We start from the raw sequence: 16,717 nt of genomic DNA, 5'->3' as shown, positions 1-16,717 counted from the left end.
CTCTCAAGATATTTGGCATCAAGATTTATTTCCAGTTGTTTCAGATATAAAGCAATCAGTTTTCTAAGCTTTCAAGAACCATTTTTCTAGATTCAATTTCCACCCATTTCACTAGCAAGTAGATCAGTTCTTTACCTACGATGACCCCAGTTAATTAATATCAGGCAGCATACACTAGCAATTGTATGAGTTCTTAATCTCTGCCAACCCCAGCTAATTAAGACAATGTACACTAACAATTTCATTATGTTTTCTCAGGTCAGCTGAGCATTCTTCACAATTCATTGGTGTACATTTTACTGAAAGCATTATCAGCACATTGTACAAATTTCCTAACTTCACTCTCCAAAATCCACTCCCAATGAACTCTGCCACCCAAATTTTAAAACACTGTGCTCTATTTCAGAGTTTTACTATAACCATAGCACAAGCCAGACCAATTAAAGTGGATTGTCTGCTTTTAAAAATACTCAAAATCTCAAAGGCTTAACAAACCATTCTTCAATGCCAACTGACAACAGCGCTTCTGCCTTGTGAGATCATTCAGGAAAACAAGGTTCTTGGGTTAGCTCTGTTTCTCTTCAGATGAATCCCCACGATCAGTTTAGCATCTTTTAGCTGGAAGAGAGAGAGAGAGAAAAGAGACAGACAGGAGAAAGGAAAAAGCACATAGGGGTGGCTCAAGAGTAAACAGCCAAGAAATACACATTGCTTTCAATTCTTTTTTTCACATTGCTGGGAATCAAACCTGGGGCTTCATGCATGCTATGTTCATCCATTCTTGGTTGCCAACAAAAGACATTGGCAAACAGCATATTGTCTAGATTATATTGGATGGGACTCAGTTCTCCATCCCACCTACATGCAAAGACGGAGGAAATGCATGTCCACTATGGATCTAGGCCAGTGGTTCTTAAACTTCCTACTGTTGTGACCCTTTACTATAGTTCCTCATGTTGCAGTGACCCCAGAAAATCAAATTATTTTGGTCCTACTTCATAACTGTAATTTTGCTACTGCTGTGAATTGTAATGATACATGGGATATCCGTGCACAACCCAAAGGGTTCGTGGCCCACAGGTTGAGAACCACTGGTGTGGACAGAGGACACAAACTTGTTAGCTTCTCTTTAGGATTTCCCAGTTGGAAAGAGCACACACACCTGCTGTGTGTGACTCTTAAAGAAACAACAAGGAAAACAGGTTGCTCAGAATTGGATTGGTGTTTTCACTGTGATTTGTGGCAAAAATAAGTAGACAGTGATCCTCAGCACAGAAAAACTGGATTTAGGATCTTGCTTCCTAGAGATAAGACATGGGAAACAAAGATTGCTTCTGAAGAATGGAGAAATAATTCATTTACAGAACACTGAGTTACCATAGTTAAATTAGAATCATATTCTTGTTTTAATACAATGTTTGTGTTCTTTCAGTCTCTTATTACTGTCCCACCCAATTCCTTTATTTTTTTAGAATCTAAAATACCATATTTTATTTAGTAATAAGTGGCAGATCTGAATGCCATTCAACAAAGGGCAGATACCAAACATTAAATATGCAGAATTGCTTGTCTGTGTTTTGGCTAAAATCAAGCTCAGAATATGAGGTAGCAGTGAGTGTCAAAGGTACTTGGGATGGTATATGGAGATTTGACTCCTGGAGACAGAGAGCACTGTATACACAAAGAGGGAGACAGACAGACAGGCAGGCAGACAGACAGACAGAAAACCAGAGGCATTATTGGAGGGAAAAGAGAATTCATGAACTATAAAACAGGCACTAGTATGACTCTGATCTCTTTTTATATATTTTTATTTTTAAATTTAAATTAGAAACAAGGTTGTTTCACATGTCAATTCCAGGTACCTCTCCATTTCCCTCCCCTCCTCCCGTGCCCTCACACCAGCGCCCCCAATTTACCCTCATTTCCCCAGGGAGGGTGAGACCCTCCATGGGGGTGTCCATAGTCTGTCATTTCATTCAGGGCAGGGCCTAGACTCTCCCCCAAGAGTTCAGGGTGAGAGTGCATCTCTCATTGTTGGATGGGAGTCCAAAGTCCATTTGTATACGCAGGATAAATACTGATCTTCTACCTAAGGCTCAATAGATTACCTAGGCCTCCTCAGTGACACCCCCATTCAGGGGGTGTTGATCAGTCCCATGCTGGATTCCCAGGCATCAGTCTGGGATTCAAGAGCTAACCCTTGTCAGGTCATCTGTTTCTGGGGGTTAAACCAGCCCAGCCTTAATCCCTTCAGTCATCCGGCCTCCCTCTCAGTCACTGGATTTATTGAGTTCAGTCAGGTCAGTACTTAGCTGTGGGAGTCTGCCTCTACTTCCACCAACCACTGAATGAAGGTTCTGTTTCCCAGACTCTCTGGCCATGGGATTGTAGGCTGGCACTCACCAGATCTATGTCTAAAATCCATATATGGGAGAGTACATGCCATGTTTCTCTTTTTGTGACTATATTACCTCGCTCAGGATGGTTTCTTCTAGTGCCATCCATTTGCCTGCAAATCTCAGGATTCCATTGTTTTTTTCACTATCCACTCTTCAGTTGAGGGGCATCTGGGTTGCTTCCAAGTTCTGGCTATTACAAATAATGCTGCTATGAACATAGTGGAACAGACATCCTTGCTTTATGAATGGGCATCTTTTGGATATATGCCTAAGAGTGGGGTTGCTGGGTCTTGTGGTAGGTTTATTCCCATTTTACTGAGGAAACTCCATACTGATTTCCAAAGTGGCTGTACAAGTAGACACTCCCACCAGCAGTGGAGGAGTGTTCCCCTTTCACCACATCCTCTCCAGCATAAATTGTCTTTGATGTTTTTTATTTTAGCCATTCTAACAGGAGTGAGATGGTATCTCAGAGTTGTTTTGATTTGCATTTCCCGGATGGCTAAGGATGTTGAGCACTTTCTCAAGTGCCTCTCAGCCCTTTTAGACTCCTCTATTGGAAATTCTCTACTTAGTTCTGTAGCCCATTTTTTAATTGGATCTTTTGGTATTTTGGAGACTTGCTTCTTGAGTTCTTTGTAAATTTTGGAGATCAGACCTCTGTCAGATGTGGGGTTAGTGAATATTTTTCCCATTCTGTGGGCTGCCTTTTTGTCTTGCTGACTGTGTCCTTTGCCTTACAGAAGCTTCTCAGTTTCAGGAGGTCCCATTTATTAATTGTTGATCTCACTGTCTGTGCTACTGGTGTTATGTTCAGGAAGCTGTCTCCTGTACCAATTCTTTTAAGGGTACCACCCACTTTCTCCTCTAAGAGGTTCAGTGTGGCTGGATTTATGTTGAGGTCTTTGATCCATTTGGACTTAAGTTTTGTACATCGTGATAAACATGGATCAATCCACATTCTTCTACATGCCAGCCTCCAGTTATGCCAGCACCATTTGTTGAAGATGCTTTCTTTTTCCATTGTATATTTTTAGCTTCTTTGTCAAAGATCAGCTGTTCATACATGTGTGGGTTAATATCAGGGTTTTCAATTTAATTCCATTGGTCTACCTGTCTATTTTTGTGCCAATACCAAGCTGTTTTCAGGACTATAGCTCTATAATAGAGCTTGAAGTCAGGGATGGTGATGCCTCTGGACATTGCCTTGTTGAACAGGATTATTTTGGCTATCCTGGGTCTTTTGTTTTTCCATACAAAATGGATTATTGTTCTTTCCAGGTCTGTGAAGAATGTGCGTATTTTAATGAGGATTGCTGAATCTGTGGATTGCTATTGGCAGGATTGCCATTTTTACTACATTGATCCTACCTATCCAAGGACATGGGAGAGCTTTCCATTTTCTTATGTCTTCTAATGTCTTTCTTTAAAGACTCAAAGTTCTTGTGGTACAGGTCTTTCACTTGTTTGGTTAGCATTACCCCAAGGTATTTTATGTTGTTTGTGGCTATTGTAAAGGGTGATGTTTCTTTGATTTCTTTTTCAGCCCTTTTATCATCTGTATATAGTAGGGCTACTGATTTTCCTGAGTTGATCTTGTAGCCTGCCACTTTGCTGAATGTGTTAACCAGCTGTAAGAGTTCCCTGGTAGAGTTCTTTGGGTCATTTATGTAAACTATCATATCATCTGCAAATAGTGAAAGTTTGACCTCTTCCTTCCCAATTTGTATCCCCTTGATCTCCTTTTGTTGTCGTATGGCTCTGGCTAGAACCTCAAGTACAATATTGAAAAGGTAGGGAGAGAGTGGACAGCCTTGTTTTGTTACTGATTTTAGAGGAATTACATTGAGTTTCTGTCCAGATTGATTTTGGCTCTTGGCTTACTGTATATAGCTTTTATTATGTTTAGGTATGTTCCTGTTATCCCAGATCTCTCCAATACCTTTATCATGAAGGGGTGTTGGATTTTGTCAAAGGCCTTTTCAGCATCTAGTGAGATGATTATGTGATTTTTGTTTTTTAGCTTGTTTATATGGTGGATTACATTGATGGATTTTTGTATGTTGAACCATCACTGCATCCCTGGGATGAAACCTACTTGATCGTGGTGAATGATTATTTTGATATGCTTTTGGATCCGATTTGCCAGTATTTTATTGAGTATTTTTGCATCAATGTTCATGAGGTATATTGGTCTGAAGTTCTCTTTCTTAGTTGTGTCTTTGTGTGGCTTAGGGATCAAGGTTATTGAAGCCTCGTAGAAAGAATTTGGCAAAGACCCTTCTGCTTCTATTGTGTGGAATACTTTGAGAATAATTGGTATAAGCTGTTCTTTGAATTTCTGGTAGAATTCTGCACTGAGGCCATCTGGACCTGGGCTTTTTTGGTTGGGAGACTTTTGATGACTGCTTCTATTTCCATAGGGGTTATAGGTCTATTTAAATTGTTTATCTGTTCTTGATTTAATGTTGGCAAGTGATAGCTATCCAGGAAGTCATCCATTTTCTTTAAATTTTCAAATTTTGTGGAGTACAGGTTTTCAAAGTATGACTTGATTATTCTCTGAATTTCCTCAGAGTCCATTGTTATGTCCCCCTTTTCATTTCTGATTTTGTTAATTTGCATGTTCATGCTCTGCTCTTTGGTAAGTTTGGACAAGGGTTTGTCTATCTTGTTGATTTTCTCAAAGAACCAACTCTTTATTGCATTGATTAAAAAATATGGAACGCTTCATGAATTTGTGTGTCATCCTTCTGCATGGGCCATGCTAATCTCCTCTGTACCGTTCCAATTTTAGTATATGTGCTGCCAAAGCGAGCACATGACTCTAGTCTCTTATTTTGAGATTTATTGAAGTTGAAGACCATGGAGTACTAAGGAACACAATGTGGCACTTGGAGGAAGGTTATACTCACTTGGAAAACAAAGATTAACTGAAGGGTCATTATTCAAAGCAATAAAGTCAGCCTACTTTATCATTTCCTCATCAAAAGTTATCTTGTAAATATTTTTCTTCCAAGCAGAGTCCCTCCAGGTTTGTCAAAAAATGTTCAAAGAGCAGCAGAGAACATCTCATTCTAATGGGCACGAACTTTCACTAAAGAATTTCTACTGGTTGGAAACTGTGGCTCAATTCTATATAGGATGGATTTTTTTCTCACCTGAGCATCCTGGCTTTTTAATATAAACATTTGTTCTACTAATTAGAAAAAGAATAAACATGAAACCTAATAACTAGATAAATGGATTCATTTATTCATTGCTTTATGAATGGTATTACAGTCTCATATGCTGTGGCTTGCAATAACCATGTAATCCATTCTGCATCAGTAAATAGTGATTTATTCTTTTGAAGCCTTAATATGCATCATTTTGCCAAGAGTTTAAGTACTCATTAGTTAATCTCCACTGCCTCTGACCTCAGTAGATTTTCTTTGGTAAAGCTCCATATAGCATTTATAGGTCACAAAAATGCCAACAATGTTCATTATGGTCACTTCCCAAAAACCCTGACAACAAAGTGTTTTCCCTCTACTCATTTGTATGTACGTCTTTTAATTAATGCTTCATCTCATGCCAAAACATACTGAAACCCTTGTCACTTTACATGCAGCATGACATTTATACAAATACTTGCTGGATTTATCATGCACAATGCACATAGCATTTGTTTCCCATAGCTTGAAGGTAGATAAAGCATAAACCTGGACTCAAATACCTGCAAACTGAAAAGCATTAAGGAAATTGGAAAAGTGAGATGAGAATATTTGCCAAAGTGGAAACTCTGTCCCAGCTACCTTCCTCAAAGGCATCATGGCTTGCAATTGCTGTTCACAAATAGGTCTCTTAAAACCATGGTAAAAACTCCTCAGAAACGCTTTTATATATTCCTTTTGTGTCCAGGAAATATCCGTCATCTAAAAGACAGATGGCCATTTCTGAAATTCAGAAATTGCATTTGGGAGGATCCTAAAGGCTCAAAACATAGAGACATGCTCAAAACCATTATAGGAGGGTGGATTTCTAGTGATGACGAGGACGGAAGTGGTGGTATTTGACAGTTCTGAGTCCAAATGTGCCCCTAGAAACATCCATCAAGTTTCGTTTCATAGTGCAGACTTCTTTATCCTTTACCATGAAGTGTTTGAAAACTTTTTTAACTAATGTGCAATGAATTAGTATTTGGGCAGAGCTCCAGATACCTCTCCTTTGGATTGTCTCTAGGGTCTGCACTTAGAAAGGAGCTAAGCAGCAAGCAGCAAGGACATTGTCAGCTCTAGCAGGTCCAGTCTCCACCACCAGATGACAGGTTAGGTCTTCATATCCCAAACTCTATCTGTATTTTTATTGAATGTAAATTAAGTAATCACAAGATGTTAATAAACCATCTCCCCTAAAAATATCTGATGTCATGCTCTGACCATGTCTGACATACCTGGCTGGAGAGATGACTCATTGGTTAGGACTCCTTGCTATGCAGGTAAGAAGAACTTAGTTCAGACCTCTGCCCCATATAAAAATTATTCAAATGCTCTCTTGCTGTATCCACAGCTCTGAGGTGGAGAGTGGAAGGTGGAGACAGAAGGATCAGTTGGACTTGCTGTATGCCTGCCTGACTGCAGGTTCAGTGAGAAAATCATAGAATGGGACACACACCCTCTGATATGTGTACAGCCTCAAGTACACATGCACACACACCAACTCAAACACACACACACACACACACACACACATACACATACATGCACAAAACCTCTATACCACTAAAATAACATTGTGCCAAGTCATATAATATAACTGAGGCATGGCCCCAAGTCTTGATCCTTCCTCTTACCAAAATTCACTCAGATAAAGTTGATAGAGGACATAGTAAGCATATAAGCAAGCTAAGAACCTGTGAGGTGGACCAGGAGGATGAAAAGCTGAAGGCCAGAATGAAATCAAGAACAACAACAAACCAAGGATAACAACAACAAAAAACTGAATTGGTGCATTCTAGTACTTTTATGATTAATTAGGTCTTCAGGGCTTAAGTTTCATTTTTGTTTTCTTTGAAGATGTATATTTAAGACCCTATCCTAATTGATCATCACTCACATTATCTTAAAGTATTCTATGCATAATTATTTTCTCTTAGAAAGGAAAAAGTATACAGCTCTTCAAGAAGAAATTAGCATGCAAATAATCATCTAATAAAACAAACTATTATGCAGAATACTCATTAGCTGAGCTTTTCACACAGGAATCTTTAAGAACTCACCTAAATAACAGACAAAATTTAATTTTGTTGATTAAATTGGATCAATTCATTAGTTAGCTATATAATGGATATGTTTCATATGTATGAGAATATTAGATAAACATCTGAAGATCTTAATTCTCTAAGGCCTTGCTAAATCTCTTAAAGAAAAAAAGGCAACAGCAATTACATGTTCTATAATTACTATTATTATTACTCAGTGCATGCATGTCTGCTTATGTTCCTGTGAGCTTAGAGGTCAGAGGGTGACATCAAGTGTTCTCCTCTATTGATTTCCATTTATGTTTTAAAATGGGGTCTTTTCCTGACCCTAGATCTGACTAACTCAGCCCGAGTAGATGATAGGGAAGTTGGGGGCGGATGTGGGAGGAGGGGAGGGAGAGGGAACTAGGATTGACATGTGAACCAAGCTTGTTTCTAATTTAAATTTAAAAATAAAAAAGCAAAAATACTTTACAGTGAAACAAAATTATGTTTATTGATTCTTTGAGAATTCCATAGAATGTATATTGATCTGATTCCCTGACCAAACTCTACTTCTGCCCAAACTCCTCCCATATTCAGCCTTGCTTATCTTTCAACTCCCTAGCCCACCCAACATTTACTTTTTTTCTTTTTGTCTCAAAAGCTAAAACAAATGCCTGCATCTCTTCAGCCAGTGGTGCAAAACTCACAACCTCATGCTCACTCAGCAAGCACTTCACCGATGGCGACATCTTCCCATCAAATGTAAGGAGTTTTGAAATGCACCAGGTGCCTTTCACATGGATAAATACTTACTCTTTATCAAAATGAAGTTATTAACCTCATGACAGTTTACCAGTTATTCTTGTCCTGCTTTCAAGAATGACAACTCCCTCCAGAAATGGTATTTCCCTTTTGTGGACCAAGCTTGTCAAACTCTGATCCGTGAAGAGCTCTCTCTAGAACAACATACTCAGATGCTCCTAGGAGACTCTGGGTTGCTAACTCTGTATTTTCTTCATATGGAAACTACTACTATGATAAGCTCGGTGAAGCTGCAAGCAAAACGAACTCAAATAATAAGTCAGAGAATTATGTGTTTTGAGAGTGGTATTTGTGTACCATGTTCAGATAGGTTCTGCTAGAATTCATCACTGACAGCAAAAATGAGCAAAAATACTGACAGATGCATTTGGACTCACTAAGGAAAAAGAAAAGGAAAACAGCGATTATGGAGAACCAAACCTAAGACAGCTAAATTCCCCATTAATATATGTTATTATAGATTAAAGGAGAGATAATTAAGTCTTAGAAGAACTTAAGAACTAGACAAGATTAAAGTGTTTCAAAATAAATAGCTGCTATATGGAATACTTCTAAATATTTATAACCTTCATGCTAACAAGAATGAAGGGTTTTTACTGTTAAGCCCCAGGATCTAGTTAAATGATAATATTTTATAGCCTGCTAAAGAGTAGAAAATTAAACATCCTTCTTAGGAATTGAACCAATATATTAACCTAAGAAACAAAAAGGGCTTGCCTAGGTTTTTAATGTTTAAGGTTTTTAAATTTATTTTTAAAAGGATTCTAAAGCGATTATGGGCTCAATGAAAAACAGCAAATTGCTGAACAGTATTTGTGGCGGGTGAAGAAATGTACATGAAGAGTAATAATAGGAAATCCTTCCCCTACAGTTTAGGTGCTGAGCAGGGAAGACATCACCATGTAAATGCTAAGCAGTCATTCCCCAACATTAACGTTAAATTACTTTCTGAATCAAACATTAGGATTTTGTGAATGAGTGATGATTTTCACAATAAAAGAGAAATACACCCCTCATTCATAATTTATATTAATCTGCTAAGGCTGCCACAACAGAAATTTATTTCCTCCTAGTTCCCAATACCAGAAGTCCAAAATCAAGGCGCTTACAGGTTTTCTTGTGAGCCCCCTTCAGAGCCTCTTCTACCTGTAAGCCTATCTATCCCTAGTGTCTCTCTGTCTTCCATACCAGGGACACCAGCCAGACTGGGTTAGAGCCCAACTATGTGACTTCACTTAACTGCAACTACTTCTTTTAAACCCTTGCCTAAGGCTGAGGATGTAGCTCAATTGGCAGAGTGTGGTGATATATTATTTATGATTTGATAATGATTGCCTGAAGGATCAGAATGAAAAGTCAGCCACACTGGTTAGCTAAAGAGGTGGGTGGTGGTGGCACACACCTTTACTCTCAGGACTCAGGAGACAGAGACAAATGGATCTCTGTGAGTTCAAGGACACTCTGGCCTACAAAGAGTGAATCAATCTAAAAGCCAATCAGAAATCACATCGTTAATCTCAGAACTAGAGAGAATATAAGGAGCTCAGTGCCATCTCAGGAGCAGTGTGGGATTCTGAGGCTTGGTGGAGAGCAGTGCAGCCTGGAGATGCAATCTGAAGTTCTGTGGATCACCCCTTTGGTCTGAGCATTGACAGACGTGAGAACTCTCTAGTGGATGACTGCTTTGGTTCTCTGATCTTCAGCTTGAACACCAATATCTGTCTCTTGGGTTTTTATTATTCATGTTGTAGTAGAGAATTTGCTTCATACACGTGAAGCCTTGGGCTTATTCCTCAGCATAGTACAACCCAGGAATGTTGTAATAGAACAAGCCTGTAATCATAAACTCAGCACCTGGAAGGGGTAAGCAGAAGGTATAAAATTTCCAGGTCATTCTCGCCTACATGATGAATTTGAGGTTAGCCTGGGCTGTATGAGGTCCTATCACAACACAGAGAAAAGTCACAATGTGAGGTGAACTCATGGAGGCATTTCCTCTAGAGAAGAACCTTCCTCTCTGATGACTCTAGTTTTGTCAAGTACAACTGACCCCTTGTCAACTTGGCACACAAACACGTCACTATTAAGCCATAACCCTTCCTTTCTTATTCATCCCCAAGATCTCACATTCAAATCATAAATAATTTTCAAAGTCCCACAATCTTTACATATTCAAACATTAAAATGTCAGTCTTTTTAAAATGCCCTATCTCTTTTAAAAGTCCAAGTGTTTCATCTGTGAGCTCCTTTAAAATTCAGAAATCTTCTTCAAGAGGGCAGAACAAGGGTATTATCACAATCTGAAGCAAGAAAAACAAAACTCCTACAGCATAAATAACTTAACGTCACAATTTCCATACTCCTCTAAAGAGCTTGGGTCACTTGTCTAGCTCCACCCTATGCAGTACACACAGTTTGCCTTCTAGGTTCTGGCTAGCTTCACTCCACTGCTACTACCGTTCTTGGTGGTCATCCCATGGTACTAGCATCTCCAAAGTGCTGGGTCTTCTGCTCCAACTGGGCTGCACTTTTACCAATATTCTTTCATAGGCTCTCTTCATGGTGCCGAGCCTCAACTTCTTTGCATAACCCCTTCAGTCCTGGGTCTTCAACTGCTACTGAAGCTACATCTTCAGTGGTTTCTCCTGGCCTCTCCAATGCCAAGCCTCAGCTGCTCCCCTTGACCCCGTCATGCCTTCCAAACTAGTACCACCTGGGTGACTTTTATGTGTTACCGAGTCCAGCTGCCAGCATGAGCTACAACCTTGACTACCTCTGGAACACAGCTTCTCTGTGCTCTCAGGAAACACTTCCCAGACGATTTCACCTACTTCAGTGATGCTAGTCTCTTCTTAATCACCACTAATTTCTTAGCTCTAGCTGGCCAGCATCAAGTATCCCAGAGAAGCAGAGTTTCATTTTAATAGTTCTGGTCCCTTTCTCATCACAGCTGATTCTTTAGCCCCAGAAAGCCAGAACCAGATAATCTTAATTCAAAACAATAAATGGACCCAGTAGAGTCTTTAAACTTTCGTCTGTCACACCAGGCCGCCATCTTCTGCATGGCTCTCAAGTTTTTCCAAGTTCCTATAGAACATCCCACTGAGCTCTTAGTACTCAATGGTTCTTGTAGTCCAAATTTCAGAAGTCCTTCCACAATCCTCTCCAAAACATGGTTCAGTCTGTCACAGTAATACCCCACTGTGATGGTACCAATTCGTCGTAGAGTTTCTATTGCTATGAAGAAACTTCTTGACCATGGCAACTCTTATGAAAAAATTAATTGTGGTGGCTCCCTTACAATTCAGAGGTTCAGTCCATCATTGTCATGGTGGGAAGCAAGGTAGTTTGGGGACAGACATGGTGCTAGAGAAGCAGCTGAGCATTCTTACATCTTGACTCACAGGCAACAGGAAGTAATCTAAGATATGGGCAGTATGTTGAGTATATATGAGACCTCAAAGCCCACCTCCACAGTGATACACTTCCTGCCACAGACCACGCCTATTAAAACAAGGCCATGCCTCTTAATAGTCCCACTCTATTTGGGGGCCATTTTCTTTCAAACCACCACAAATTTCCTGTCTTGCTTGACAGATTAAGAGCAAAAAATTCACTGTCTGTCTTTGGAAAAATTGGGTGCTGGGGTCAAATTCAGGTTATTATGTTTGAGTAACAACCACCTCCCCAACTGAGTATCTTCCCCATAATCTATCCCGCATTATAAATGGTTATATTCAATTCAAGAGCTTCAACTATAGCAGGGAGTTCAATGTTAAAAGGGGAAGATCTAGTCAACCTTTGCAATGTCCACAGAGGTCTGAGGTGAAGGGACTTGTAGGTGTACAACTTTCATGAGGTGGCAGCTATTCAGAACTGCCAGGGGGGCTGGAATACAGAAGGAAAAACATAATGATGAGGGAAGGAGGATGTCTGTGAGGCAGATGGACCTCCACAGGGGAATGAGGTACCTCCCAGAGTTTGTGAGCAACATATAGCAACTCTGAGGTCAAAAACGCATTCTTATGTGCCATTCTGTGAAATACCTAGATTTTCTTCACTGACTACAGGAAATATGACTTTTTTCTTCTCTAAACATTTAGTAAGAAGGAAAAAATGTAATTCAAATAAAATTACACAAAACAAAACAATAAAAATAGTCTTTAATATCAGCTACACATAAAGAGGAGAGAAAAACAAAAAAATACTATTTACACTTTGCATAATATTGCACACACTTTCTCCAAACTATATCAACACAATGGGCATCTAAAATAAAATTATGAAGAAGAAAAGTAATAGAGAAAAAGATACCCAATGATCTCATAGCATTTTAAAAATTATGTGAGAAATTGTCAGGCTTCTACTTCAAAGTGGATGTCAGCTTGCAGCAAAACTGGTCCCTAAGAAGCTTGTGCAATAAAATTGATATTTCTCTCCTAATTGAGCTTTCAAGAAAACAGAATATTTGCAAAGGCTGATTCTTATTTTATGCATTTATTTTTTTCCTCTGAATTTTTAACCTGTCACGATACACTGAAGTTAATGAGGTCAACAGTGTCAATTCCTGTGATCAAACTACTAACCAATTAGTGTTTAAGCTAAAGAATGGATGTTGAAACTACATTTTCCATGTACTCCTGACTCCCAGGAATTGTCAGCTTGTGAGCATATTTTTTCTTCCAATAGATTCTATGCCAGCTACTAATGTATCTGTGAAGACTGCTAGCATGTTTTGAAGCTTATATAATTAACCCCACACTAGTAATGATACTTAGCAATATAGATCTTGAATTTACTTTTAATAAATTAGAGCACAGTGGGAGAGGTGAAGATTATGTTATGCTGTATTGAGGACTTACTGCATCGATCAGGTTTGAGCCAGAAATTGAAGCAGTCTCTCCCACTACATAAATCCAGGCATATTCCTACAGCCAAAGCCTTGGGAATAATTCAGCTGATGGTACTTGGAACAATAAAATCTTTTTGGCATCTGAATTTTTTAATATTTGAAAGCAACAGGAAAAGCTCTCCTGTAAACATCTTGTGAATGTCTTGTTTGCTACTGGTTCTATGAAGCATGTACAATCTTCCCAGGAAAATGATTTTAAAATATGTTCTAAAATATGGAGAAAGCCATGATACTCTTGGGGACTGTAAATCAATGTTCGCTATCCTCCATCGGAGGCTCTTCCAGGACTTATGCATTCTGGGAGGCAGTGGGCCAGCCATCAGGCAGTGAGAGAAGGTGGAGAATGAACATTGAGGAGTCAATGGTTTCATCTGATGACAGTTAGAGACATTAGGATTCTCCCACCTAATACCTAAGCCACCTATCTTGTCAACGCTGCTGGTCATCTCTGAGATTCACATGTCACTAAGTACCAGTGGCGGAGTAGCAGAAGACAAAAGTAAAGGCTCACTGAGGTATCTCTGTTCACAATAAGCTGGAAAAGCACAGAAGGAGGAAAACGGCAACTGTTACTGAGATATCTATGGTAAAATATTGGCTATTATAATTATGGATCCCATACAATTGTTTAATTTAGGATTGTCAGATTTACAATGGTATAAAAGCAATACACATTCAGGAGGAACCACTGAATTTTACTCTTTTCCAGGACACCAAACGTCCAGAGATGTCCTGATGTCAGTCAGCAACTCCACAGCCCCAATCTACCTACCTGACCGAAAAGAGTGCAGTACATACGCTTTGCCACATTCTTGATGCTTACTGAATTAGATGTATTAAGCGCATTTCAGCTTACTGAGAATCTGTCTGTATAAAACAAGAAAAGCTAATTTAGGCTATGGAGCCATAGGATTCCCTAAGAAACAGTTTTAATTCATTAGCCAGAAAGAAACAGTGTATTTGTTAATTCAATAAAAAAATTCTCAAATTTCTAATGCATGATAGGTACTTTTATAAATGCAAGGGACACAAAGTAAATAAAACAGTGAAAATTTTTATCTAAAGGCATTTTAAGTTCTAAAATTAAGGACTAAATCCCTACCTGTTGGAACACAGTCCAGGAGTCATGTGGGGAGAAATCGGAGTCCTTGTGAGAACACTCCAAGAAAATAAGACAAGAATCCTATAACCTCATTCTCTTCAAAACACACAATTGTTCTAGGGATGTGTTTCTGTGCTCCTCCCAGGTGGAGCAGATAACAGTGAGTTTACTTACTGTTTTTTGCCACATGTGGCTTGCCCTTGTGATTGTTGCTTGAACTCATGAGAACTTAACTCACGTGGCCTTTAGTAACATTCAGAGGATGTGAATGCAGTCAGCTGTGGCTGAGACTTTAGTTCATTTTTGGCTCCATTCTCTGAGGTTCCACTGCCTCTGGAGTTGTGACAGCTACCGATGAGACACTAGGTATCATGCTCATTGCTAAAGAAGGAAATAGCTGACATAGTGTATTCTATGAAGGTCCTTGCCGCAGTTAGAGGCAATACACATATTTTATCGAAACATGAGTAGATTGCTTACAGCATGATATTGAACCAAAAGGGTAAGACCTAAAATGATCTTTAAAACAAAGTATCATTAAAATAAATTAAAAATAATCCTTACATGAAGCAACATGCTATATTACAAGGACTTTGCTTCATCTCAAAGACACTAGAGTGGGTTAGAGAGGTGAGAAATCCTTAAGAGAATGGACATTAAAGAGAAAAGCAACAATAAAAACAAAGGGTCTTAAAAAGTGATGATAATGTGCCAAGAACTTAGGGATATGATCACTTTAATTCCTTGCATTCCATACCCTAAGAACAAAAGCAATTTTAAAATAAGAAGACAGAAAGAAGCATCTTTTCCAATTTCATGTCACTTTGTAGTGAATGCACCATTCACGTATCCAATAACATAATTGTGAGTTTTCAGTTTTCTGAAAAAAGAAAACATGAAGGTGGCCAAAAATTAACTGTGAGGCTGCTCTTGCCCAGCACAAGCTGTCCATGTTCCATACAGAGATACTGATACAAAATAAGTCCACCACTTCTTGGGAAAAGTAATTATTTCTATAATTAGGGTGGATTTGTTGTGCAGACATCTCTTACTGAATAAATTATTGCACCCTCATATACAAAACTTTAGTTCCTCCTAACGAAATTCAAAAAAATGCAGGTGGGTAGTCTTAATTACCTATGCACCTCATGAAAATTCAATTGTGTGAGCTCTTTCAAATAGAGATGCTTTTAGATATGCACTCCTTAGATGATTGCTCAGTGTATGCTTATTTTTATGGTAAACAAGAGTGTAATTCGGGTTCCAGAGCTTCCTAGACTGCTTAGGAATATCTAGGAATGTCATACACAGTTAAGAAAAGCTAGGAGTGCCATACATATTTATTAGGGATGTATTAAAGTAAAGTCTGGGCAACTCCTGTCTTCTTAAAATTCATAGGCTGCACAACTTTCTCAGAGTTGTACAAGTCTTACCAAGAAGTATTTGTATTATCAATCCCTGACTCAGTAGAGACTGGCCAAACATATCTATGACTCTTTTAACTAGTTCTTCAAGGTGGTCTTTCATATAAACTGATTAAAGACGCAAAAGAAGCCAGAAACTGGTGGCACAGGCCTTTAATCCCAGAAGAGCCAGGAAAATCTCTGCATTAGAAGTCAGCTTGGGATCAGCCCCTCCAAGACCCCAACCCCAGCGAGTCCAGCTGCAGGTGGGATTGGGTCTCCGGCGGGGACCGCCCGCCCATCACCCATCCCCCTTGATCTTCCAGGCTACTCCTGGCATCCAGAAGACCAGCCCACACAGGAAAGACATCAGCCCCTCCAAGACCCCAACCCCAGCGAGTCCAGCTTCAGGTGAGATTGGGTCTCCAGCGGGGACTGCCCGCCCATCACCCATCCCCCTTGATCTTCCAGACCACTCCTGGCATCCAGAAGACCCGCCCACACAGGAAAGACATCAGCCCATCCGAGACCCCAACCCCAGCAAGTCCAGTTTCAGGAAAGACATCAGCCCTTCCAAGACCCCAACCCCAGCGAGTCCAGCTTCAGCTTCAGCTGCAGGAAGGAAGGAGACCAGTGGAGATGGAAAGACCCCACCAGCACCCACTGGAAGAAGAGATGGGAAGAAGACAGAATAAGAGATCACTCAGCAATAGAAACACCAACATGACCCCACCAGAATACAGGGATCCAACACCAGCAAGACCCAAAAAGCACTACATAGACGAAGAAGAGGAGACAGACCTTAAAGATGATGTCATGAAGATGATGGAGACCCTCAAAGAAGAAACG

At 39.6% G+C, this 16,717-nt stretch overlaps 1 non-coding gene across 1 annotated transcript; it reads right to left on the bottom strand.

Annotated features, from left to right (window-relative positions):
* Nucleotides 1-5,116: 5,116 nt before the first annotated feature.
* Nucleotides 5,117-5,223, bottom strand: LOC121142105. Its single transcript, XR_005879113.1, has one exon. It is a non-coding gene; the product is annotated as a U6 spliceosomal RNA (small nuclear RNA).
* Nucleotides 5,224-16,717: the final 11,494 nt, after the last annotated feature.

Source organism: Mesocricetus auratus, unplaced genomic scaffold, assembly GCF_017639785.1.
Source record: "Mesocricetus auratus isolate SY011 unplaced genomic scaffold, BCM_Maur_2.0 Super-Scaffold_100008, whole genome shotgun sequence".
Taxonomy (NCBI): domain Eukaryota; kingdom Metazoa; phylum Chordata; class Mammalia; order Rodentia; family Cricetidae; genus Mesocricetus; species Mesocricetus auratus.
Note: the sequence above shows the minus strand (reverse complement) of the source record. Positions and strands in the feature narration are given on the sequence as shown.